The sequence below is a fragment of the Moschus berezovskii genome, chromosome X (assembly GCF_049115385.1).
Source record: "Moschus berezovskii isolate FMDL1 chromosome X, NW_MosBer_1.0, whole genome shotgun sequence".
NCBI lineage: Eukaryota > Metazoa > Chordata > Mammalia > Artiodactyla > Moschidae > Moschus > Moschus berezovskii.
In genome coordinates, this window is record NC_142488.1 from 138,472,637 (window position 1) to 138,492,238 (window position 19,602).

Here is a 19,602-nt window from a genome sequence, read left to right on the forward strand (position 1 = left end):
GCTCCTTCGAAGGAAAGTAATGACCAACCTAGACAGTATGTTAAAAAACAGAGACATTACTTTGCCAACAAAGTTCTGTCTATTCAAAGCTACTGTTTTTCCAGTAGTCATGTATGGATGTGAGAGTTGGACTATAAAGACATCTGAGCACTGAAGAATAGATGCTTTTGAACTGTGGTATTGGAGAAGACTCTTGAGAGTCCCTTGGACTGCAAGGAGATCCAACCAGTCCATCCTAAAGGAAATCAGTCCTGAATATTCATTGGAAGGACTGATGCTGAAGCTGAAACTCCAATACTTTGGCCACCAGATGTGAAGAACTGACTCCTTGAAAAAGACCCTGATGCTGGGAAAAATTGAAGGCGGGAGGAGAAGGGGATGACTGAGGATTGGATGGTTGCATAGCATCACTGACTCAATGGACATTGAGTTTGAGCAAGCTCCTCAAACTCCCAAACTCATCAGGGAGTTGCTGATGGACAGGGAAACCTGGCGTGCTGCAGTTCATGGGTTCGCAAAGAGTCAGACACGACTGAGTAACTGAACTGAATCAGGGAAGGGAAGGAATGCAGAAACAAAGGAGGAATCAAGAAACAATAGTGCTGCCTTGGGGCAGCATCTTGGTTCCTTCCCAGCCTGAACTAAGGCCTCCAGCCAGGTGGAGGATGATAATTTCAGGCTGATCACAAGTTTCCTGGAGCATCCCCTTGTTACCTTACCACCAACCAGTCAGAAGCAATTCACACATCCTGCAGCTTTTACCACAAATCTGGCCTTTCAAAACCTCTCCCCCCAAAACATGGGATAATTCAGGGTTCTTGAGCACAAGCCATCCATTCTCTTTGCATGGCCCTGCAATAAACCTTTCCTTGCTCCAAACTCCAATGTTTTGGTTTGTTTGGCCTCACTGTGAGTCAGGCACATGAACTTGCAAACACATCCATTTCAATATTGTTATATATATCCTTAGATATGCATTTGTAAATATATGATCTGATATTTTGTATTTGTGTGTTTTATCTTCATAAATGATATTACTATTATAATCAGACACTATTGCTATTTTCTTTTTAATACTGTGTTAATATCCATCTACTTTGCCATATCTATAATACATTTAGTTCATTTCTTGTGATGATAGTATTTCATGGTATACATCTGCCATCAATTTCCCCAATGATGGATACCTATTTACCTACAAAGAAGTATTATCTAGAAACTCAAAGGGTTCCTAAAGACATTCACAGTTTATTAGATACTCAGTCCCTCAGTCGTGTCTGACCCTTGCAACCCTATGGACTGTAGCCCACCAGGTTCCACTATCCATGGGATTTTTCAGGCAAGAATACTGAAGTGGGTTGCCGTTTCCTCCTCCAGGGGATCTCCCTGACCCAGGGATCAAACCCGCATCTCCTATATCTCCTCCATTGGCAGGCAGATTCTTTACCTCTGAGCCACCAGGGAAGCCCCGAGTTTACCAATGGATTTAGTTCCACCTCGTTATTTTATAGATGAGAAAACCAAGGTAAATTAAAAGTCCTTCAGAACTAGCAGAATTCTAACAAAACATTAACCAACACAATATCAACTCACAAGGCTTTCACTAAGAAACAGTATTGATTTGCATTTCCCTAACAGTAATATTAAACATCTTTTCATGTGCTGGTTGGCCATTTGTATGTCTTATTTGAAAAAAATGTCTATTATTTTTCCAAATAAGACATGTAACTACTTTACCCATTTTTCAATCGAGTTGTTTTTTATTTTGTTGTGTTGTATGAGTTCTTCGTATTTTTTCAATATTAACCCCATATCAGATATATCATTTGCAAATATAATCTCCTGTTTGGTAGGCTGTCTTTTCGTTTTGTTCCTTTGCTGTGTAGAAGCTTCTTAATTTGATGTAGTCCCATTTGTCTATTTTGCTTTTGTTTTCCTTCCTGAGAAGACATAGCAGGAAAATCTTGCTAAGACCAATGTCAAAGAGTGTATTTCCTATGTTTTCTTCTAGGAGTTTTATGGTTTCAGGTCCTACATTCAACACTTTAACCCATTTAGATTTTTGTAAATGGTGTAAGGTAGCGGTCTAGCTTCATTCTTTTGCATGTGGTTGTCCATTTTTCCCAACACCATTTATTGAAGACTCTATCCTTTCTCCATTGTATGTTCTTTGCTCCTTTGTTGTATATTAATTGTCAGTGTGTGTGTGGTGGGGATTATTTCTGGGTGTTTAATTCTATTCCATTGATCTATATGTCTGTTTTTCTGCCCATATCATGCTGTTTTGAGTACTATGGCTTGCATATTATAAACTGATGTTACTTCAAATAAATAGATAAAAAATAGAATTTAACTTCCTATTATGAACTGCAAAATGCAGAAAGATCATGCCATTTGGTGACACAGAAGAGGCAAACGTGTCTTTGGGGTCTGGCAACATGTAGGCGTGAACACACTCAGTTATGCAGATTGGTAGATACTTAGGTAAAGGAAAGATAGAAATCCAGGCTCCCCAATGGAGTGGCTATGTGAACCTAGGCACCTTCCTTGGTTTACTGTATGGGGTAAAAGCAATCCTGAGCTAGACTACCTAAGTCAAAGTGTTAGCTTTACCCGTTAAAAGTTCCATGACTTTGGACAAGCTGCTTAAATCCTTGGTACTTTGGTTTCCTCATGGGGATAAATGAGGATTAAAAGTGGGTTAATGTTTGTAAATACTGTGTTTAGGGCATAAGTAAGTGACTATAAAAAATTATCTTTAAAAAAAAATTAAAAAAGGATTTTAAAAAATCCTCTCTAAACTATAGTACTCAAAACAGCATGGTATGGGCAGAAAAACAGACATACAGATCAATGGAATAGAATTAAACACTCAGAAAAGTGATTTGGTAAATCACTTTTACCAAATGCTACGTACTTCCCATGAGTTTTATGAGGGAAGAAACAAATGCATTAAATATATAAAATTGTATATTACCATTCCTTTATATTCCTGATGAATACTCTGAAAAATAATAGCAAGGGAAACAAAGTCCTGTTCATAAGGAGAAATTCTAAAATCTCATGCAAGAGGTAACAAATAAGAGAAATAGAAGTAAAATTTAGCTGTACTTCAACATAATGTATGTAGCTTCCACAGGGAAGAAATTAGGTTCTATACTCACAGGATGCAGTGAGAATTCACTGTTAACCAAGGATGTAGGCAGAGGTCGATCAAGTATTTGGAAAAAGCAAGAATACCAAAGACTAATAGAATCACAGTTTCTATGATTGCCAGGTATCCTTCGGAAACAAGCAGTGCAGTTCTTTGCTTAGTAAAGGGGGAGACTGAGATACAAGTGAAAAAAAAAAACTGTTCAACATCACAAAATCAATAAGTTGCAATACTTGGGCAAAGGCTCAGTCCAGGGATTCTTCAACTATGCCATGTACAAATTCAAACTCCCATGTATTAAAAGTTCATGCACCCGATTTTTTTCCCCAAACCACACAAAGAAGATACATTGGGAGAGATTATTCACTTTGAAATAAAAAGACTTTTCTTAGAAAAAAAAATCTCATAGCAGGATTCCTTCAGAGAGCAGTTCTCTTCTTGCATTTGAAATTAGACGTGAATTCTACTGAAAATGAGGAGCCCCATAGTAGTTCAGAGGCCTAGTCTCCCAAAGACTAAATTAAGACTCTGATGAAGTTTGCAATTAATTTCATTTGCATAGATAATCATAGTTATGACTTCACAAGCATACAAATCAGAGATGTTGTGAAGATGAACATTTGCTATTTTTACAGATACAGAAAAATCCCAAAGTCAGAGGAGCCTTAGGGAAGGGCACATTTGGGTTTGACTTGGTGACTGATTATTTCCTTATGAACAGCCTTTTCAGAGCAGTGGTACTTGCCACTCACACCACCATGTGTCACTCCCTCTGGGAAAACGAAGACTCCTTTCTCCCTGATTAGACTGATTTCCTCAAGGGCAAGGACAAAGCTCTTGTTGTTCTCTTCCTCGTGTCCCTACTGTTCAGCACAACTTCTGGCACAGAAAACAACATATGCAATGACTGTTGGTTGAAGAAAAAGTGAGTCCAGTTAGGTTTTTTCAAGTCAAGCACATTTGTACCTATAAATCTCTAAGCAAAGGGACTTAGTGATGTTTTTGTAGATAGAAATCGACAATAAAAATAAATTGTTCAACAGATGATGGCACATGTGGTGGGGAAAAAAAAGCAGGGCAGGGATATAGAAAGTGCTAGGGAGGTGGAAGAGGGTTTGAAATTGTAAACAGGGAGACCAGGAAAGGTCTTACTGTGAAAGTGGTATTTGAGCAAAGATTTGAGGGAGATATCAGACCAAACTATGCTGTCAAATGGGAGAAAAACATTCCAGGCAGAGGCGAGGACTAGTACAAAGGTCTTAATGTGAGAGCTTACCTGTTTGAGGAACAGCAAAATATCTGTGTAGCTGGAGGAGAGCAAGTAGGGGGAAGTATGGCAGCACATAAGGTCAGAAGGGCGGCTGGGGTCCAATATCATGGAGCATCTGGTCGGCCCTTGTAAGGGAAGACAGCAGAGGGGTGAAAGCAGGAAACTGACATGATCCAACTGATGTCTAAAGGAATAACCTTGGCTTCTTTGATTAGACTCCACCATAGAGAGTGAGGGATGAAGTGGACAGACCTACGAAGAGGCTCTCTTCAGTCATTGAGATGGAAACAGATGGTGACTTGGATAAGTTGGGAGAAAAAGATATAGTGGGAAGTGGTCAGACTCGATACATTCTGACTATGGGACAGACAGTGTTTGCTGTGGGATTTGATGTTGACTATCAAAAGAGAAAAGTGAACAAATGGAGAAGGCTAGGGAGGAGGGGGCATTTTCATCAGAGAGTGGGGTACAGAGAACAGTGATTGATATAGTCATGTTAAACCTGAGATGTCTATTAGATATCCAAGAGGATAGATAAGCAGATGGAAAGCATGGCAGGGACACAGAGTGGAGACCTAATCTAGGATGGTACTAAAAGTCAAATTATTTAATGAAAGCAACAGGTGAATTCTGTCCCCTCCCAGCAAATTCTTATGTTAAAATCCTAACCTCCAGTACTTAAGAATGTAACCCTATTTGAAGACAGGGCATTTACAGAGATAATTAATTTAAAATGAGGTCGTTAGGGTGACTCTATTCCATTAGGACTGCTGTCCTTAGAAAAAGGAGAAATTTGAACACACACAGAGAGAGACACACACACATGGAGAATACCATGTAAACATGAAGGTACCATCTACAAGTCCAGGAGAGAGACCTGGAACAGATCTTGCCCTCAGAGCCCTCAGGAAGAACCAACCCTGCTGACAGGGTGGATTTCTAACCTCCAGGATTGTGAGACAACAAATTTCTGTTGTTTAAGTCACCTAGTCTGTGACACTTCGTGGCAGCAGCTCTAACAAACTAATACATCAACTTAATGAGTAAATGTGGAAAGAGAAAGATATTCAAGAACTGAGCTGGACCCTTAGCTACTACCACCTTTAGAGTTCATGAAAAGGAAAAGTAGTTAGCAAATGGGATTGAGGAGAAGCCAGTGAGATAATAAGAAAACAAGATAACTACTGAAAGTGAAGCCAAGGAAGTGTTGCAGCATGGAGGGAAGGATGAGCTTCATATGTGTGCATGCTAAGTCACTTCAGCCATGTCTGACTCTCTGCAACCCCATGGACTGTAGTCGGCCAGGCTCCTCTGTCCATGGGATTCTCCAGACAAGAATGCTGGAGTGGGCTGCCATGCCCTCTTCCAGGGGATCTTCCCCAACCAGGGATTGAACACATGTCTCCTGTGGCTCATACATTGCAAAGGGATTCTTTACTGCTGAGCCACCAGGGAAGCCCATGAGCTTCACACACTAGTACTTATAGTTCAAATAAGATGAGGGCTAATAATTGACCATTGGATTTAGCAGCTTGAATTTAATCCCTGATCTTGAAAACAGTAGTTTCAGCAAAATAGTGGGGGTAAAAACCTGACTGGTTCAAGTGAAAAAGGGAAATGAATTGGAAACAGCAAATGGAAATCCTCTTTGGAAGAACTTTGCTGAAAGAAGGCAGAGATATGAGGTGCCAGGAGGAAGGATGTATAGAAAGAGGATTCTTCTCTCAAGATTAGAGACACTGCAGCATACTGGTATTAGAAAGAATCCATGGGATTCAAATTGGTAATGTAATGGGTGGGGAGAATTGCTGAAACAATCTATTTGAGAAGGAATTGTGATCTAGTATAAATGTAAGGGCAACAGAGAAAAAGAGTAGTATAGTGTTGTTGTTCATTCACTAGTCATGTCTGACTCTTTGCAACCCCACAGACTACAGCACGTCAGAGTTCCCTATCCTTCACCATCTCCCAGAGCTTGCTCAGACTCATGTCCATTGAGTTGGTGATGCCATTGTGTAGTATAGCATAATATGCCATCCTATAGAATTATTATGAGGATTTAATTAGATGATGCCAGGAAGACTCTTAGCCTCATTCTGGAACACTGTGATGGTTTAATGAATGTCATTATAAGATAGTATAAAAATGTTGTTGAACTAATCTCCCCCTGCCTTTCTTTACTCTCATTTGTGAGTCATCTACATATAAGTGTATGTGATGTCACGGGTGTACCTGAGATCCTCTTAAGAGTGTAGATAGAGGAGAGTGCTGAGTATTTCAGAATTGACAGATGACAAACAAGAGCCTGAAAGGAAACCTGAAGAATGAATGACCTGAATAGTAGAAGAGAAATGGTACAAGGAAACCCAAAGGGGAAGTATTCCTTAGCTTGGGTGGTAAGAAGAGACAACAGAACTCATGATGGTCAAAAAGTCTGGACAATGTCAGTAAGCTGCTGACATTTTTCCTCAGGGAAACCTGAGGGCAGAAGAAAGTGGCGGCTCAACTTAAAAAAAAAAAAAAATCAAAGGGGCCTAGTAGTCTGCTCTCATCCCACATGGATAGAGGAGAAATGAGGAGGGATTGGCTTTGGCTACTATAGAGTCACCAAACTTCACTGTAGTCCTCTGAGGTCACATCAAAGGAGGGAAATCTGGGAACTCCATATAACATGATTTGGATTTTTAAGATATCAACTATACTTGCCTCTCTGCTGCTGCTGCTAAGTCGCTTCAGTCATGTCTGACTCTGTGCGACCCCATGGACTGCAGCCCACCATCCTCCGTCCATGCCTCTCTACAGCACCATAAATATACAGTTTGCCATTTCAATCAGATTAAGCTAATGCACTTGTTCATCAAATACATCTTACCTTTGAGGACAATCTGTACTAAAATTTTGGCTAGCAGTTTCAATTCTATAAATGTAAATTATGTCACATGCTGAGAGAAGTTCCCAAATAGGCAAACACGCCAATTCCAGAAACTTTGATAGACTTCTTGAATTGTTCTTCTCAGGATTGACATAGATCTGTGCATTTTTCATTGCATTTTATTTTATTATTCATTATTATTTACAGATTATATATTTTTCAATCAACATGTTCCAATAGCTACTATTTACATATAAAAACTTGAATAAATGCTAAAATAAAAGAAAGGGCAAAAACAAAGAAATTTGCAGGTAAATGCAAAGAAATTTAAAGTAGGTTTGATAATATTAAATTAAAAAATAAATAAATTCAGACAAAGAGAACATAGAACAAAAATTGAGAAAAGAAAGGTCATAGTTCACTAATGAAAAGAACAGTCACAGATATTAGATATTAAGATGAAGAAACTGTTAGAAATAAAAAGAAAATATATAATCATAACATTATTCATAAAAATGGTAAACTGGAAATAACCAAAGCTACATAAATATATATTACCAAATAAAATACTAAAAAATGATAAGAAAATATATCAGAATGTTTTCAATGATAATGCAGGGAGTAATATGATCATACTTGCATTTGATAAAAATATAAAGATTCCACTCACAGTAGCCTAAAATTAAACATGGGATTCATATAAAGATAATATTAAATTTTGCTGACAATATAACATATTTGAATAAATGGAAAGACACTATATTTCTGGATGTGAAGAATTAATACAGAAAAAATTTCAATTCCCCCCTTAGTTATTCATAGGTTTAACACAATCATGTGGAGATTGGGGCTTTCCTTGTAGCTCAGTTGGTAAAGAATCTGCCTGCCGTATAGGAGACCTGAGTTCTATCCCTGGGTTGGGAAGATCCCCTGGAGAAGGAAATGGCAAACCACTCCAGTATCCTTGCCTGGAAAATCTCAGGGACACAGAAGCCTGGTGGGCTGCAGTCTATGGGGTCGCAAAGAGTCGGGCATGACTGAGTGACTAACACACTTAACACAATCATAGCTTAAGTCCTTAATAAAATACTAAAGTTCTTATAGAAGATTGAAATTCATGTGAAGAATATTAGAGAATAAGAAAATTTTGAAGCAAAGAATGAGGAGTCCAGAGTTGACTTTTTTAAATTAATTAATTTTCAGTTCAGTTCAGTCGCTCAATCGTGTCCAACTCTCCGCGACCCCATGAATCACAGCATGCCAGGCCTCCCTGTCCATCACCAACTCCCGGAGTTCACTCAAACTCATGTCCACAGAGTCGGTGATGCTATCCAGCCATCTCATTCTCGGTCGTCCCCATCTCCTCCTGCCCCCAACCTTTCCCAGCATCAGAGTCTTTTCCAGTGAGTCAACTCGTCGCATGAGGTGGCCAAAGTATTGCAGTTTCAGCTTTAGCATCAGTCCTTCCAATGAATACTGCAGTGGTTTTTGCCATACAACAATATGAATCAGCCATGGGCGCACAAAGTTGACTTTTCAAAGGTAAGTACACTTTCATAGATATTTGTTCCAGGACTGACTGACTGATGAACAAGACAGAATACAGAACCCTAAAATGGACCCTATACACTTAGGGTTGCCAGATTTATCAACCAAACTTAATCAAACATGTTGGAGACAAAAGGAAAAGCAAAGAAAGAAATAAACTTGGACAAATCACAACAAATACGGCAGATAAGAAAAAACAATTGTTAATGTCCTTACTGTTGTTTTACAAGCCAATAAGAAAATAGTGACTACTACTCAAAGAAAAGTGGTAAAGGATACAAACCAAAATTTCACCAAAAAAGAAATGCAAATGGCCAAAAAGTACATAACACTACTTTCTACCTTGTAAGTAATAAAAATAAACAAAATCACTATTTCTCTTTTCTAGATTTAACTTCCTCTTGTTCTTTACCTGACTGATCCCTTCTTACTTTTTAACTCCCTGCTTAAATGGAGAAGCAGGTGGCAGAGCATGAGATGGTTAGATAGAAATATCCTCTCAAAAGACATGAATTTGAGCAATCTTTGGGAGATAGTGGAGGACCGAAGAGCCTGGTGTGCTACAGTCTGTGGGGTCACAAACAGCTGTACACAACTTTACAACTGAATGACAAATAAATGCCACCTCCTCGGAGAGAACTTCCCTAACTCCCTTATTTAAATAAACACACACCTTCAATAGGGCACACATATTTTTCACAATTGTAGCACACTGTACCGCATAGCACATGCCTTAATATATGTATTTGTTTATTTTATGTCTACCCCACTGAACAAAAAATTTCACAAGAGTAAAAGCATTTATTTACCAATATCTATGCAGTACTTATCATGGTGTCTGGCAAAAGACAGGTATTCAAATAATTTTTGTCAAATAAATAATGAAGTTTTTGGTTCTTTTTTTTTTTTTTAATGACCACATCTATTGTTAGGAAAGGCCTCTGACACGCTACATGTGAGGGGTAAAAATCAGTACAATCATTTTGGAGGGCAATTTGTTTATACTTTAAAACAGAAGTCAGATATTATCTCTTCTCTGCTCAAAACCTTCCAATGACTTCCTATCTCCTGCGAGTCAAATCAAAGGCAAAAATGGCCTGCAAAATACTACGAAAAAGGAGACTCTACATGATGTTGTCTCCTCACCCTCTACCATCCTGGCCACGTGGACTGCGGCTCTCTCCCCACTCACTCTGCTCCAGCCACACTAACTTCTTGTGATTCCTCAGGACCTTAGATGGCCCCTGGCTTACATGCTGGTCATTCTCACAGACGGGAATGGGAATGTTCTTCTCTGGCTATGTAAGTGCCTCCTTCCCTTCCTCTCCAGCTCTGCCTTCAAATGTCACCTCAGTAGGAAGATCTTCCCTGACTATTTTATAAAAATAGTCATCCTACCCATGCCCAACCCCAGAGCTCCTCATTCTATTACCCTGTATTATTTTTCTCCATATCACACATTACCACCTGACATCTTATATAGATATATATATATATATTTTTAATTGTATGACTTCCCTCACTAGAATGTCAGCTCCATGAGGATAGAACTTTTTTTTTAATCCACTGCTATATACTCAACCCCTTCAAGAGAGCCAGGAATATAAGAGATTCTCAATATGTGGTAAATGAAAAACTGAATGAGTGAAAGAATGAATGAATTTCAAGAGCCTGAAAAATGTTCATGGAATTTCACCTAATCTATTTCTAAGAATCCATGCTAGGTAATTAAAGAGCTCTAGTTGTACAAAGGTATATTTACCACGTTTTCCTTTACAACATTACTTATAAGAGTAACAAAATAGAAATAATCTCATGTCCTATAGTTATAAAAAAGAAGTTAAATAAAATGCCATAAAATTTTTAATGGAATATTATGCAATCATTTAAAATTATGTCATAAAATTATATTAATCACATGGGGAAATGTTCACAATGAAATACTAAATGAGTAATTTATGATTTCACAAAGTATCCATAGCATAGTCCCAAATATGAAAAGCTAACATATAGATATAGTATATGACAATCTTAATGCATATAACAAATATATAGAAAATATACACATACATATATATAATAATAATAGAGAGAGAGGGAGAAAGAGCCAGAGAGAGAGAGATAATTAGAGAAACTTAAAATTTCCATAATGGTTACTGTTGAGTAAGGGAATTATGGTATTTGGAGGTGATTTTCCCCCCTTTTTTGGATTTTTTTTATACTTTTAATTTTTTTATAAAGAAAAAAGCTTAAAAGACAATGGTATAAGAAGGAAAAAATCCATGATATTCTTGTAGATAATCTAGCTCTAAACAAAACAACTTTGGGCTGTTTTTTGCAGGATAAAATAGCAACAAAATGCAGTCAATGGAACTGAACAAGTGGACATGCAACTTTTTAAAATAAAGGGTTTAAATGATTTATTTTATCCAAGTTAATGTTAAGTAGCTCCTACTCATACACAGATAATAGGGTCATTTGTCTCTTATGGTCTGGCTCATTATAATCTGCTTTTGGTTTAAAGATAGATATTTGTCCTTCCATTTCTAGTTCAGGGGAAAAAGCATTCAATTTATCTAAAAATGAAACCAAGCCACAGAATTTAGCTCCTTAGGAATAACTGTTGCAACGTATACACAGTAGATATGAAACAGTTAAATACTGGACCAGACAGTTCCTTTGATGTTATATTTGCTGTGGGTATATTTGTCCTAATAGCCAGGAAGTATCCTGAGAAAAGAATGAGTAATACGTGATTGTGTTCCCAGAAGCCTTGAACACAGGGGAAATTCTTTTCTTGCCTAAAACCATGACATTTTGACTACAAACCCCCTCCTCCCCTGCACAAGAGCAGGACACATCCCAGTACACTCATGGAAGGCATTCTGGAGCTTTAAGAGGGAATTAGCACAGCAGAGAAGCATCACATGGATGTATGCACTTGGAATTTAAGAATAAAAATAAGCAAGGGGAGAGCATTAGAAATGCAATCAGCAAACTCTATGAAATGGAGTCAGGAGATCTGTGTACATTAAGGACAGAACTTTGTGCAAATACAAATAGACTGACAATGTTCCCACACTGAAACAATTCTGTCTGGCTGGACCATGGTCGGATGCAGCCATAGACATGAGGGGTCAGAGACAGGACCCTGAAAGAGAGAAGCCGGATCAGAAGGCAGAGAAAGCACTAGCAGAAATGACGTTCACACCTGCAGCTGCTCATAGGCCTTAAATATAAGTTCACGCTCAATATTGGAAATAAAAGCAAAAATAAACAAATGGGACCTAATTAAAATCAAAAGCTTCTGCACAGCAAAGGAAACTATAAGCAAGGTGAAAAGACAGCCTTCAGAATGGGAGAAAATAATAGCAAATGAAGCAACTGATAAAGGATTAATCTCCAAAATATACAAGCAGCTTCTGCAGCTCAATTCCAGAAAAATAAATGACCCAATCAAAAAATGGACCAAAGAACTAAACAGACATTTCTCCAAAGAAGACGTAAAGATGGCTAACAAACACATGAAAAAATGCTCAACATCCCTCATAATCAGAGAGATGCAAATCAAAACCACAATGAGATACCATTTCACACCTGTCAGAATGGCTGCTATCCAAAAGTCTACATGCAATAAATGCTGGAGAGGATGTGGAGAGAAAGGAACCCTCTTACACTGTTGGTGGGAATGCAAACTAGTACAGCCACTATGGAGAACAGTGTGGAGATTCCTCAAAAAACTGGAAATAGAACTGCCACATGATCCAGCAATCGCACTCCTGGGCATACACACCGAGGAAACCAGAATTGAAAGAGACACATGTGCTCCAATGTTCATTGCAGCACTGTTTATAATAGCCAGGACATGGAAGCAACCTAGATGTCCATCTGCAGACGAATGGATAAGAAAGCTTTGGTACATATACACAATGGAGTATTATTCAGCCATTAAAAAGAATACATTTGAATCAGTTCTAATGAGGTGGATGAAACTGGAGCCTATTATACAGAGTGAAGTAAGCCAGAAAGAAAAACACCAATACAGTATACTAACGCATATATATGGAATTTAGAAAGATGCAAATGATAACCCTGTATATGAGACAGCAAAAGAGACACAGATGTATAGATCAGTCTTTGGGACTCTGTGGGAGAGGGTGAGGGTGGGATGATTTGGGAGAATGGCATTGAAACACATATGTTGTCATATGTGAAATGAATCACTAGTTCAGGGTCAATGCATGTTATAGGATGCTCGGGGCTGGCATGCGGGGATGACCCAGAGGGAGGATAAAGGGAGGAGGGAGGTGGGAGGGGGGTTCAGGAGGGGGAACTTATGTAAACCCGGGGCGAATTCATGTCAATGTATGGCAAAACCAACCAATATAATATTGTAAAATAATTTGCCTCCAATAAAAAATAAATTAATTACAAAAAAAATAAATAAAATAAAAATAATAATAATAATAATAACCACAATGATGACAATCAACTTTTTAGCATGTATTACATGGCAAAAAATGTGTTAGGTGTTATTTACGTTTATCAGTCCTTTCCAATTTTATATTTATCAGCAGAATCATTTGATATCAACTCTTTAAGATAGACATGAGAGCCCCTGTAACCAATATTCCCCTATTTGTGGTAAGTTTACTGTTCTCCCCATATTTTGACTAATCCCCATTGGAATTACATTATTTTAGTTACTTGTGACTCCAACTGCCTCCCTTCCATTGCAGGATGTATACAATACTGAGGTGAAACTATCATCAGTTACACTTATACCAGGACTAGATGCACCTACCCGACACTGCCATCTACAGTCTCTGTCTTGTACCTTCTCACTACTGACAAGGTGATAAGGACACGTAGACCCAGTGCCAAGTAGGGCAGCCCTGGCTAAGGAAGTCTCTCAAATCCATGCCTCTCAAGTGCCTCCACTCACATGCCATTTCCCCTCAGATTAAGCATTACCAATTCTCCAAACTGTTCCTCCCAGGACAAGGGCTTGAACCTTTACAGGTTTATCAATATCCCCTTAAAAATGTTGCTCCGGATTTCTATACATGGGCCTGTTGGGTGGCAATCTGGTTGAAAGAAAGGGCTCTAGTCAGAAACACTATCTGTACACAGCACATTGTGGAAGACTGAGTCGGACAGTCGGAGTGGAAGACTGAGGAAATGTCAAGTCTCCAAAACAAAGATTGCAGGGAGATGTAGGGAAAGGGGGTTGTTGAAGGTGATATAGTACAGGAGGCCAAAACAAACAAGCAAACACATTCCCAAAACAAACAAGAAAAACAGAAGAGAACAAGCCACTCCTGGGCCTGGTTATACATAGGACTGAAGGAGGAATTCCACCCAGCACAAGGACATCGGTATGGTCACTTTTTTTGTTCCAGATTGTATATTTCTATTACTGTAGCTAAGATTGACTCACTGAATTTATGACCAACTAAAATTCTCATTTTAAAGTGCATCTTTCCTATCAAGTTGGCTTGTGGAGCCAGAGGCAAGGTGGACATATTTTTTTCATTATTTTGTTGGAATTGGTCATTCCTCCTAAGCTGTCAAGATCTTTTGCATTCCTTAAGCCTTAGAAATTTCTTCCAGTCTCATATCATTTGCAAATTTGTACTGCAGACTCATTTGCTTGGAAAACACACGTGCACATATGCTGTGAAAGCTAAAATAAATGTGGTTAGTTTTCACTTCTAGCATTCCATTCAGCTTTCTTGGACCCTGAATAAGGCAATAGTTGCTGTAATGACTCAATTAATCACTTCATGCTATTTAGAGCAAACACGTGGACTTTAACACAAAAGGTACTAGCAATTAAACTTTCAAATCTTCAATTAAAACACAGGCTTTGTAAAACTTGCAACTGGGACAATCATCATATCCAACACCCTGGGATAAATAAAAATAACTTCTAGCTTAAGAAAAAGAAAGAGGACAGTGAAAAGTTTAACAAACATGAAAAATACAAAGTGATGCTTTCATATTCAAACCCAATTCACACAAAATATCAATGGGTAGGCTAATTAATACAAAAAGCAAGGGACAAAAGAAGTACCCTTCTCCCTCTGGCATGAACCAGACTTGTGTGCCTTGGGCAACCTTATTCATATTCTCATTCAAAGGGTACCCATGTCAGCAGTTTCTACTGGTTGATGCATTGGCTCCTTCTCTGGTGTAAATATCTTTGCACGTGAAGAACATATCAAGCACATTGTTTTTGGATTTGTTAGTAGATAATCAGGAATTTCAAATCCTAAAGAGAAAATAAAAGCATGGAGTTTTATGATTCCAGTGAATTCTCTGCAGAAGCTTGATCTGCTCACTGTGTACAAAGTAAGACCCGGAATCTCAAAACCACAGGTTGAGTCCTACATTGAGGGCTTTATGGGAGCTGAAAGACTTGGATTTGAGCACTATCCCTAACCAGTTGTGTGCATATGTTCTAAGTCATTTCAGTCATGTCTGATTCTTTGAGACCCCATGGACTGTAGCCCACTAGACTCCTCTGTCCATGGGATTCTCCAGCTAAAAATACTGGAGTGGGTTGCCATGTCCTCTTCCAGGGGATCTTCCTGACCCAGGGATCAAACCCGCATCTCTTAAGTCTCTTGCATTTGCAGGCAGGTTCTTTACCACTAGTTTTTGGATGAGATGAATGACTTTGAAGCACTTAAAAATAGTTGAAATTATTTTTCATGCAGGTGAATCTCATGGAAACTTAGTTAATAAATGAGAATAAAAATATATAAACCAAAGCTCTGAGTAAAGCAAGGTGGTAGCCCAGATTCCTGCCAACATAGCCCCAGAAATATCTCTGAGAGACTCACCAAATTTCTGTAAGTGCAGTTTAAAAACCAAGAGCAAGGTCCATTCCAGTTCTATGTAATTCCATTCTGGCTTATACAAGAAATGTAAGCTACTGGTCAACTCCTACATTCTATGGGAATATGAAGCAGAGTCTTGGAGCCTTGTAACAGATTGTCCACATTATACTGACTACCACTGGTGGAGGTCTACTGCCAAGAAAGCTGATGATCACAGAGAGGAAGAGACAAAGTCTGATCCAGAACACAAGTCTGATGATAATAGATGAAGGCACTACAGTGTGACAAGTGCTAACACAGCTCTAGTTACCAAATATGTGTGAAAGTCGCTCAGTCATGTCCAACTCTTTGCAATCCCATGGACTATACAGTCCATGGAATTCTCTAGGCCAGAATACTAGAGTGGGTAGCCTTTCCATTCTCCAGGAGATCTTCCCAACCCAGGGATCGAACCCAGGTCTCCAGCATTGCAGGTGGATTCTTTACCAGGTGAGCCACAAAGGAAGCCCAGATATACTAGAGTGGGTAGCTTAACCCTCCTCCAGCAGATCTTCCCAGCTCAGGAACTGAACTGGGGTCTCCTGCATTGCAGGCAGATTCTTTACCAATTGAGCTATATATAGTGGGATCACAAAAGAGGATGTGATCAGTTCTACCTGAGGACATAAAAGAAGCTGACATTTGATCTAAGCCTTGAAGGATCAATATCAGATTATCAACAAGCAGATTTGGCAAAGGAATTCAGGGCTGTGGACACAATATGTGCAATGGCAGCAAGGTGCAAAACATCATCAACACAGAAGACTGACTGGAGACGCAAGCAGGAGTGTGATCCTGAAGACATCTGAGTCTCACACTAAGGAACTGAGACTTCTCTTGTGGGAGGACACCACTGCAATGTCTCAAAGAGCAATGTAAGATAGCCCCTCTTTCTGGAACACTTTTTCTCCAACTCTCTTCCTTTCTCATCCTTCAGGGTTCAGCTTACTGAACATTGACTCTGAAAGGTCATTTCTTACCCATTTTCAAAGGAAGGGCTTCTTTCTCTCTGCCCTCCTTAGAACCAAAGTTTCATGAGAGGTGGACTCTTGGCAACCTGGTTCCCTGGGTACGCCCAGAACCTCAGAGACTACTCAGCACATACTAAGTGCTCAGTAGATATTTACTGCATGAATGAAAGAAATGAAAGTCTGTCTGCAAAGTGTGGACTCACAACCATCTTCACAATATCTCTTCAGCTGGGCCTGTCTTGTTAGTAAATAAGGGACAGTGTTGATAATAGCAAGGTATCCAACAAATGAAGAGGCAAGCATGAAAGCTGTGGTGTCTAACCAAGAGCAAGTAGCAGTCTGCATACAGAAGTTTCCTTCAGTTCAGTTCAGTTCAGTTCAGTCACTCAGTCATGTCCAACTCTTTGTGATCCCATGAATCTCAGCACACCAGGCCTCCCTGTCCATCACCAACTCCCAGAGTTCACCCAAACTCATGTGCATCGAGTCGGTGATGCCATCCAGCCATCTCATCCTCTGTCATCCCCTTCTCCTCCTGCCCCCAATCCCTCCCAGCATCAGGGTCTTTTCAAATGAGTCAACTCTTTGCATAAGGTGGCCAAAGTATTGGAGTTTCAGCTTCAGCATCAGTCCTTCCAATGAACACCCAGGATTGATCTCCTTTAGGATGGACTGGTTGGATCTCCTTGCAGCCCAAGGGATTCTTTCAAGAGTCTTCTCCAGCACCACAGTTCAAAAGCATCAATTCTTTGGCACTCAGTTTTCTTCACAGTCCAACTCTCACATCCATACATGACCCCTGGAAAAGCCATAGCCTTGACTAGACGGACCTTTGTTGGCAAAGAAATATTTCTACCTTTTAATATGCTGCCTAGGTTGGTCATAACTTTCTTTCCAAGGAGTAAGCATCTTTTAATTTCATGACTGTAATCACCATATGCAGTGATTTTGGAGCCCCCAAAAATAAAGTCTGCCAACGTTTCCACTGTTTCCCCATCTATTTCCCATGAAGTGATGGGACCAGACGCCCTGATCTTAGTTTTCTGAATGTTGAACTTTAAGCCAACTTTTTCACTCTCCTCTTTACTTTCATCAACAGGCTTTTTAGTTCCTCTTTACTTTCTGCCATAACAGTGGTGTCATCCGCATATCTGAGGTTATTGATATTTCTCCCTGCAATCTTGATTCCAGCTTGTGCTTCTTCCAGCCCAGCATTTCTCATGATGTACTCTGCTGCTGCTGCTGCTGCTAAGTCGCTTCAGTTGTGTCCGAATCTGTGCAACCCCATAGATGGCAGCCCACCAGGCTCCCCCGTCCCTGGGATTCTCCAGGCAAGAACACTGGAGTGGGTTGCCATTTCCTTCTCCAATGTGAAAGTGAAAAGTGAAAGTGAAATCGCTCAGTCATCTGACTTGTAGCGACCCCATGGACTGCAGCCTACCAGGCTCCTCCGTCCATGGGATTTTCTAGGCAAGAGTATTGGAGTGGCTTGCCATTGCTTTCTCCGATGATGTACTCTGCGTATAAGTTAAATAAGCAGGGTGACAATATACAGCCTTGACGTACTCCTTTTCCTATTTGGAACCAGTCTGTTGTTCCATGTCCAGTTCTAACTGTTGCTTCCTGAGCTGCACACAGATTTCTCAAGAGGCAGGTCAGGTGGTCTGGTATTCCCATCTCTTTCAGAATTTTCCACAGTTTATTGTGATCCACACAGTCAAAAGCTTTGGCATAGTCAATAAAGCAGAAAGAGATGTTTTTCTGGAACTCTCTTGCTCTTTCCATGATCCATCAAATGTTGGCAATTTGATCTCTGGTTCCTCTGCCTTTTCTAAAACCAGCTGGAACATCTGAAATTTCACACTTCATGTATAGCTGAAGCCTGGCTTGGAGAATTTTGAGCATTTCTGTACTAGCATGTGAGATGAGTGCAGTAGTTTGAGCATTCTTTGGCATTGCATTTCTTTGGGATTGGAATGGAAACTGACCTTTTCCAGTCCTGTGGCCACTGCTGAGTTTTCCAAATTTGCTGGCATATTGAGTGCAGCACTTTAATAGCATCCTCTTTCAGGATTTGAAATAGCTCACCTGGAATTCCATCACCTCCACTATCTTTGTTCGTAGTGATGCTTTCTAAAGCCCATTTGACTTCACATTCCAGGATGTATGGAAGTTTCCTTAGTGGTTTTAAAATGCTGATGCCCATGCAGACGTGGTTACCCACCTACTGGAAAATCTAGGTGAGAAGATCTGTCCTATTACCTTGCTCTCAGAGCAGCTCAGCTGACTTAGAGGAATTTATTTGATGCGTTACAATCATAATCACATCCTTCTACATATCGAAATGCATTCCATCTTTCCCACCAAAATTAAGTACGATGAACCTAACTGGCTGGAAGGAGCTTATGAGTATCTCTGGCAAGTTACTTTGCCTTAATTTTCTCTATAGCAAAACAGAAATTATAGTGACTGTTATCTCACGGGTTTATAATGATGATGAGACCTAATACACACAACACACTTAGCACAGTGCCCAGTCCAAAGAAAACCCTCAGTGTTAGCTTTTACAATCATTATTGTGATCAGTAGCATTATTAACACAGCGAAGGCATTTATTAGAAAGAGTAATACATTTTGTGAAAGAAGCCAAATCTTCCTTGCATAAACCTGCCTTTCCCTGTCTAGCAGGTCCCACACCCTGACCACGAAGGCCATAGATTCGGTATCTGTTCCTCCCCAGCAATATCCTCAAGCCTCTTTTCAGTTGTCTTTTTCCCTGATTAATATACCACTCACCACTAATTACTTATAGTCATTTTCTGCTGCATAGTTTTATATGTGTTTATTATGTTCACAGCTGTCTTGCCTCTCAAGGGTAGAAATCTATTATCTCATTATTATCC